The sequence below is a fragment of the Marmota marmota genome, unplaced genomic scaffold (assembly GCF_001458135.2).
Source record: "Marmota marmota marmota unplaced genomic scaffold, marMar, whole genome shotgun sequence".
Lineage (NCBI taxonomy): Eukaryota > Metazoa > Chordata > Mammalia > Rodentia > Sciuridae > Marmota > Marmota marmota.
In genome coordinates, this window is record NW_026000020.1 from 11,126,473 (window position 1) to 11,134,750 (window position 8,278).

The window sequence follows — 8,278 nt, forward strand, 5'->3', positions numbered from 1 at the left end:
TTTTTTATTTCTGGAAAGTTTTCTGTAATTATTTCATTCAGCAGGTTATTCATTCCCTTGGTTTGAATCTCTATACCTTCCTATATCCCGATGACTCTTAAGTTTGTTTTTTTTTATGTTATCCCATATCTCTTGGATGTTTTTCTCGTGATTTTTTACCAGCCTTTCTGAGTTGGTTTTCAAGATGATATATTTTGTCTTCATTATCTGATGTTCTGGCTTCTACTTGCTCCACTCTGTTAGTGATACTCCCATTTGAGTTTTTAATTTGGTTTACAGTTTCCTTCATTTCTAGAATTATTGTTTAATTTTTTTATAATCTCTATCTCCTGATAAAGATGCTTAACTTCTTCTTTTATCTGTTTATGTAATTCATTTTCAATGTGTTCCTTCATTGTTTGAATTTGCTGTCTCATATCCTCTTTAAGGTTCCATTCCATCTGTCTAAGGTATTCCTTGAGTTCTTTATTTGACCATTTTTCTGATGACTCTAGGTCCTCCTGAATATTTAGGCTGTCCTGCATTGTTTTACTCCTTTTCTTCCTTGCTTTTTCATGCTGCTCATGTTACTTCTGGTTCTGATTGACTGCTGAGTTACTGTTTACTCCTATAAATTTATTTGATGCTTGGGAGGAAAGGTATTAGAAGGGAAGGGAAGAAGTCACTAAAGAGAAGGAGAGTAAGCAGGTAGAATTCAAGGAAGGGGGAATAAGAAAATTGAAAAGAAATGAAAAGACAAAAGAAAAAAATAGAAAAGAAAAAAAGAAAAAAAAATTTAAAAAAATTTTAAAAACATAATAAAAAAATAAAAATTTAAATTTAAAAATTAAAAAAAAATTTAAAAAATTAAAAAACAACAACAAAAAAGAAAATAAAAAAAAATTAAAAAAAAATTAATAAATGCAGTCTTAGAGTTTGATTAACTTCTCTTCCAGTAGGTGGAGCTGTGCCCACCGGGCCAAGCTTCTCCTCTCAATATGCGGGAAACAATCACTGTGCAGCAGCTCCTCCTCCCAGACTGGGTGGGTCTCCAATCCTGAGTGCCTAGGGCCTTCTCTTGTGTCTAGTCACTTTCCCACTTTTCCTCAAGCCAGGCCCTGCTCACTGGTGACGCTCACCACAATACTGGCTACATGCCAGGTCTGCTGCTCCCGGGAGCCCTGTTTTCATGAACGACTGGGCACACTCTCCCTTTTTGCCATTCCCTCACACCCTAAGTTTGTAGAGCTTGGGGCTGAGAATCCTCAGCAAATTTTGCTTTCCCTCCGGTAGCCACACCCCCGGTAGCTGGTGCAAGAGACCTCAGTTGTCAGCACTGGTGGGAGTGGTAGCCGGGAGTTCCGCGCCTCGGGTCCCAAGCCACTCCTTATTCCCTCGGTCTGGCTATCACGCTCACAGGAGAGCTGGGAGGGGCCCTTAAGGTTTCCCCGCTGTGTGGAGAGGGAAGGCTAGGGGATTACATACCTGTCGCCGCTGGTTTCAATGAAGTTATCTCCTCTGCCACATTCTGGTGACGTCAGTTCTCTCCCATGGTGGTATCCCATGCAAATGGCGACAGTTCGTTCCCTTTGCTGGGTGACCAATGCAACGGGTGGGTCCTGACTGTCTCTCCCAAGCCCCATTTCAATCCTGTGGCCACTGCCTATGAAGGCTCGGTTGGCATTAAACTCCGTAGGATCAGAAGGGCCGACCAGTTGTTTCAGCGGGATCGTTTAGTGCTGAGTCACAGCAGTTTGTCTGCAAGAAGCAGGGGAATGGGAGCTTGAATTCCAAAATTTTGCCATTTTTGAATCTCAGAAATATAATCATCGGTAATGAGCTCCAGTGTATCTAGCTCTTGCATACTCTTGTAGCGGTCTTGAAGGCAGGGAATGTTTTCACTGGTGTGAAAACATTTCATTGCATTCACTTCCCTTATTTTATTTTTCCATTCTAATCTTGATTGGCATTTAGCTGATTCGGGTTGCAGTTATCACAGATAATGCTGTGTGGCCCCTGCACATGGGGATCTGTGCACATCTGCTTGTGCTCTGAGTGGAAGGCCTCGATCACAGATATGTGCATGGTCAGGACAGGTCTCCAACTCAGGTACCACTTCACATTTCCAAACACATGAGTGTGTTCTAGATCAATTCTCAGGCTGTTTGATGCTATTTATGGTTCAGTTTTATGGTCTTTCTGTTGAAGGTTTCTGGTGGTTTGTTACAACTTTCAATCTCTGGTGATTATTGATGTAGAGCCCACTTTATACACCAGGTGACTGCATATGAGACTGACAGAGAACACTTCCTATGAAAAGATCTTGTCCACAGTTTTTGTAGTGTCATCTCTGTCATAAAAACTGTCTTCATTTTTCTGTCTCTGAACACCAATTCTGTTCCCCTGGGCATCATGGCTGAGCTCACCCAGCACCAGGTTCCTATATGCCACAAGGTAAGAACTCATCATGGTGCTTCTCCTGATTGGCCTCCGTTCTCTTCTCACCATTGGTGGGTGGAGCACTACTGCACTGAGTAGCGCACACAACTTCAAAGACACCAATTCAAGGTTGAGTGCTGGGGCTGACAAGGAGAAAGAAACAGGGTGCAGAGGAACTTCTCCAGGCCTAGAAAGACCCCACTCAGTGGCCCTGGGATCCTGGCTGCCCCTGAGCAGTGTCCTCAGCAGGTGGAGGCAGCAGGAGGAGCAGCTGGGGCAGCCCAGCCTCACACTTCTGCTCCCTGGGAGGTTATAGTCATGGCCTGTATCACTGTGGGAGGGTAATTGTAGCATTGTACACAGTAATAAGTGGCAACATCTTCAGGATCCAGGCTGCTGATGGTGAGAGAATAATCTGTCCCAGATCCACTGCCACTGAACCTCCAGGGGACACCAGTTTGAAACGGTTGGTATAATAGATCGGGAGCTTAGGAGCTTTCCCTGGTTTCTGCTGGTACCAGCTTAAGTAATTGCTAATGCCCTGACTGGCCTGGCACCTGATGGTGACTGTTTCTCCTTGAGATTTAGACATGGAGGTTGGAGACTGGGTCATCGTGATGTCACATTTGGCACCTACAATTGAACACATGAGAAGATATATGCACACAATTAATAATGTCATAAGAGGATTTCCCTGAACACCAGGCAGCACTGATGAAATTGGTCTGAGCACATCCTCAGTGTGTCCCTCCTTACCTGCGAGGCAGAGCAGCAGGAACCCCAGGAGTTGAGCAGTGGCCATCATGGTCATGTTGTGTCCTCACAGGGACTGACTCCTGCAAAGGGTCTGAGTAGCCTCTTAAGAAGTCCTCAGGGCAGTGGGCTGTGCTGTGGGCACATGCAAATCAACAGAGCTCATCAGGCTGGGCAGAGCTGCAGGAAGGCTCCTCTCAGGCCGGGCCAAGTGTCCCCAGGTGTCCCAGCATAGGCCAGGGCAGCCCAGATTTGCCTAGAAAAAAATGTGTTTCCTGAGAGGCACAGGAGAGAACCATCCCTAATTCCTGTGAGCAGAGAGACCTCTTCATCTTATCAAGGTTCAGGACACACTTTTCCTGCTCACTCTCCAACCAAGACGAGGTTCATGAGCTGTCACAGCCCCACACCCTGAAGGAGGAGTGACTGACCTCTTCCTTTTTATACCTGAGCACAATATTTATTCCAGAGAGGCTTCCTCTACACCTGACTCCTTGAAGACCTGGGCATGAAAAATCATCACTGTTACCAGTCAGAAATGCAAAGAGGGGTAAGAGGAAGCAACAGAAAGGGACAAAACACCCCAAGTGCAGGCACTGTGGTTGGTAAGGAAGGGAAGGACATTGACCATATGTCACTGCTGTCCATTCATCCCAGCTGAGCTCTGGTCCTGCTCCACTCTAATGGCTCCAACATATCCTCTGACCTTGGCTGCCAAGGTCAGGAGATGGACCTTCCACACCGGTAAGGTCAGCTCCCTCCCTCTCTGCAGGCTGCAACACTCAACAGACCACATGTTCCCTGAGATCCTCTCATTATTGCTTGAGCACCTCCCCAAACTCCACCTGAGCTTTGGCTTCAGAAGCTAAAGGTCTCCCTGGACCAGGAGTTCCTCTGCCCTGAGTCTACCCTGTATCCTATCCTATCTTTATTCTGTCACCAAATCTCACCCAGGTCCTAAGAGAACACTGTCCCAGAGTCTGGTTCAAGGCTGGGGGCACATGCTTGGTGAGGAGAAAGGTGTGTCAGAGGACTGGGCTGAAAGACCCTCCAGGCTACTGGAACAAAATAGGACACCTGGGTGGTGGAGGGGACACTGGAGCAAGGTGAGGAGGTGTCCTCTCATGGAGATGGTGTTAGTGCAGGTGCTTGTGCAGGTCAAATATGGTGCACGGTGAGGAAAACACACTGCAGTGTGGCCCCAGTATGCAAGTGGGGGACATAGACAGAGGGAGGAGGGCTTCTGTTACAGTTTACATTTGAAGAGATCCCCAAAGTCTCATGGGGTGAAGACCTCATTACTGTATTCATTCTTTTGATGAATGAATGATTTAAATTATTTTGGGTGGTAGAATCTAGTGGGAAAGAGAAGGTCACTGAGATTATGCCCTGGAGGGTGCTTCTTTGCCCTGAGCCCTTCCTTGTACCTTCCTGAACCCATGGCTTAGCAGCTTTCCTCCAGCCTTGGAGCCGGCTGATCATGGACTGAAACCATGACCCAGATAACTCTTTCCTCCTCTAAAGTGTTTTACCCCCAGTTTATTTTTTCACAGTGACAAAAGGCAAGTGACACAGCATCTGTACCTGTTTGTAAAGAATGATGTGCCATGACAAGGGGTATCAGAGCACGATCAGAGTATGTTCACGAGTGGCAATGAGGCTGTCTAATGGAGGGCAGGCCAATGTCAAGAGGTTGCTTTCAGTCAGAGGAATGTTGGTGGGAAACAATGCACCAGAGACAATCAGAGCCACAATTCTCACTTTAGGTGGAAGGGATCCCAAACAAAAAGGGACATCACTAGAACAAACATGATTTTGACTAGAATCAGAAATATCAGAATAATCTCAGAATTGTATGTAGGAATAGATAGGAGTGTGCATGCAGATAGATCAGGAGATGATAGATGTTGAGGTCCATAGAGGGGTTGACTGAGAGACTTATTTACACATTCTCTTTAACCCAGGTACAATAGCCCATGCTCCCAAAACACACTCACAGTGCCCAGACTTATTTGCCACTAATGGAATCTTAGGATAAGAAATCCCTCCACCACCTTGAGTTGGGAACAAAAGAAGTCCTCCAAAAATGATGAGACCCTGGCAAAAGTAAAGAGAAACTACCAGGAAGGAGCCTCTCACTGGCCAGGTCTGCATAACTTGAGAATCAAGATTTGTAATTATGCAAACTAACCCATTAAACAAAAGATGATCCATGAGTTCAGCCTGATACTGATACTTTGATGAGGAATGGGATATCTATAAAGGATTGAGGATTTTTGAATAATTTCATGTTAACTCTTTTTGAGCTCGGTTGTTGGATTGCATCACAGCAAGGACCTTGGGCATGCTAGGTAAGTGCTCTGCCACTTAGTCACACCCCCAGACTCATGCTCATTTCAAATACACAAAGAAGAACTACAGGAGAGAAGTCTCAAATATTCCTTTAACCCAGGAATCAATGTGAACATCTGCAGTAGTGAGACAGATTGAAATCAGGCACCATCCACTAGGGAGCCCTAACAGAAGAGCATCATTTCTAGATACTCTTTCCAGAGATGCTGCAGCTAACTTCTACCATGAATGGGAGACAAACATCCTACCTAATTGACAGACATTCTCCAAAACAGCTTTGTGATCTCTCTGAAAGTGTAAGATCATGAAGTTCAGGAAAAGTTCAGCCAAAGCGGGTAGCAGCATCTCTCAGCTTGTGTCTCCCAGTACAGGATCCTACAGGCTGCAGAGTGCTCACAGGGGATGTGTGGCTCCTAGATCAGCTCTGAGGCAGAGTCCCCTTGGGTAGTTACAGCTTCCTATTGACAATCATGAGCTTAGGGGCAGGTGGACAGTGCTGCATTCCTCTGACCCACCATCCTGAGAACTTATTTCATTATTTGATATTTATAATTTGATTTCCTTGATTCGGCTTGATTTGGGTTTGGTCAGTTCTTCTTTTATTAGTTTGTTGAAACAGAAACTGGGCTACGGGTTTTAAACTTTTCTTCTTTCTTTACTATTAAAAATTGAGAGTCCTATGTTTACATTATTTGTATCTTCATGTGTTTATATTTGCTCATAAAGCAATAGAGAATCTGAATTTTCACTCACTTGAGAAGAATCTGAGAAGCATGAAGACCTGGGAAACTGGGTTAGAAATCACATGGAGGTATATTTCTGATGCTCATCACCTAATTAGCTTCCATTCTTAATGGTCTTCTAACAGCGACCATTTTGGAGAAATATTTTTTTAAAAAATCAAAATGATAATTAATCTTGCCTCCTCAAGACACCTACTAGCTGGTGTTCACACTCACTATCCTGAGACATGGGCACAGTGGACAGAATATGAGGTTTTCTTTTGGTTCAGGAAATATTGGAAAGGTGAAGGGATTATTATGCAGATACTATTAACATGTCAAGGAAGGCTGTTCATTTTAAGTGAGTCAAAAGGAGATTATTCCGGGTGGGCCTGATTGATTCACATCAGAGCCCTTAAATGGGAGTCAGCCTCTCACTCGTGGAATGATTCTTTAGACTGGTCTCATTACTGAGCAGCCCATATGGTAGGACCCTCTGGTGGCCTGCAGGGTCCTATAATAGACTCTGATCTACAGCCACCAAACACCTAGCATCCTCAACCACACAATCCCCAAGAACCTGATTCTGCCAAAACCCTTAGTGTCCTTGGAAGCAGATTATTCAAGTCTGCAGATGAGATTCAGTGAGAAACTCCTTGATTGCAGGCAATGAGAAGGTGAGGATAGGACCCAGTCTAAGTCTTCCCAACTTCTCTTCCACAGAAATTGTGAGATCACCAGGGGGTGTGTTAATTTGTTGTGCATCAATAGAAAATTAATAAAATGCCAGCCATGGTTTTCATATGTGCAATCCAGGTTACAACAGAGTGAGGCAGGAGCAGATCAGGATTGAGGCCACCCTCAGCAAAAGAGTGAGACCACGTCTTTAAATAAATAAATAAATAAGTAAATAGTGCTGCAACAGAGCTCAGGGGTAAAGAACTCTGAGTTTAATCCACTGTACAGATAGAAAGAAAGCAAGAAGAAAGGAAGGGAGGGACGGAGGGAGGAAAGAAGGGTGTGGGAGGCCATCCTCGCATGTGATTTGATTGACCTCCCTGGCTGGGTGAGAGGCGCTTAGACACAGCTGTGTCAGAGCTTTCCCGACCCTTCAACAGGTCTGAGTGCTTGACTGTCCAGAGGCATGTCTGGCCACTGCCCCGAAGACCCAATCGTCGCCCCTGACCTTGGAATGCTGCCCCCCTTAACCTTCATTTGATGGGATTTTCCCTGGAATTTTTTGTTCCCCAATAAAAGCCACTCCCTGGAGTGTTCTCTCTCTCTCTCTCTCTCTCTCTCTCTCTCTCTCTCTCTCTCTCTCTCTCATCTCTTCTGTAATCCTTGCCACCGCATTAGATGGCTGGAGGTGGGAGCTAGGAGAAGCCATCCAGGAAATGATATTAAAGGTAATAAGGGTCTTTTCTCTTTAATTTAAAACTCCCTAACATTTACCCATGAATCAAACATTCTTTCATGAAGCCAGCGCTGGTCGCATGGCAGAGATGGGAGGAAGGGAAAAAGGGAGGAAGGGAGGGAAGGAGGAAGGGAGGAATGGAGGGAGGGAGGGAGGGAGGGAGGAAGAGAGGAAGGAAAAGGGAAACGGGTGCAGCTGAGGGCTGTGGACCACAACTGTGTCAGCCACAGCTCAGGGAAAACCCATGCATGTCATTGTCAGGTGCAGCAGCCTGGCCTGGCATGTGGAGGACAAGCACAGAAGTGTCCAGGCCCCGTCTGACAGGACAAGATGATCATGGGCACTGCAGGAGGAGCAGGACCTGGGCCCTGGGCAGGACTCTGGCACAGGGAAGGTGATGGTGTAAGAAACTTCTAGAGGTCCCCTTGCTCTTGCTAATGCTGCTCTTTGTGAAACTTGGATTCAAACCTAATCACAAACTCATACAGATGACTTAGCCTGCAATCATTTTAGAGGACAATCATAGAAATGGCTGCTATTGCTTGACTTCAGTCTTGTGCTTCTTCCTTATTATTCCAGGACTCAGCAGGATACAGGGAGGTGCACACTCCACTTTCCC

At 45.5% G+C, this 8,278-nt stretch overlaps 2 long non-coding RNA genes across 2 annotated transcripts in view; one reads left to right on the forward strand and one right to left on the reverse strand.

Moving 5' to 3' along the window:
* Positions 1 to 3,349, reverse strand: part of LOC125618852 — a 19,161-nt gene extending 15,812 nt beyond the window's left edge. Inside the window, exons 1-2 of the long non-coding RNA XR_007350239.1 lie at positions 3,175 to 3,349; positions 2,778 to 3,051 (exon numbers count right to left, since the gene is read on the reverse strand). This is a non-coding gene — a long non-coding RNA (uncharacterized LOC125618852). The remainder of the gene's footprint in view (positions 1 to 2,777; positions 3,052 to 3,174) is intronic.
* LOC125618848 overlaps positions 1 to 8,278 on the forward strand; it is a 222,777-nt gene that overhangs the window by 96,788 nt on the left and 117,711 nt on the right. The window lies entirely within an intron of this gene.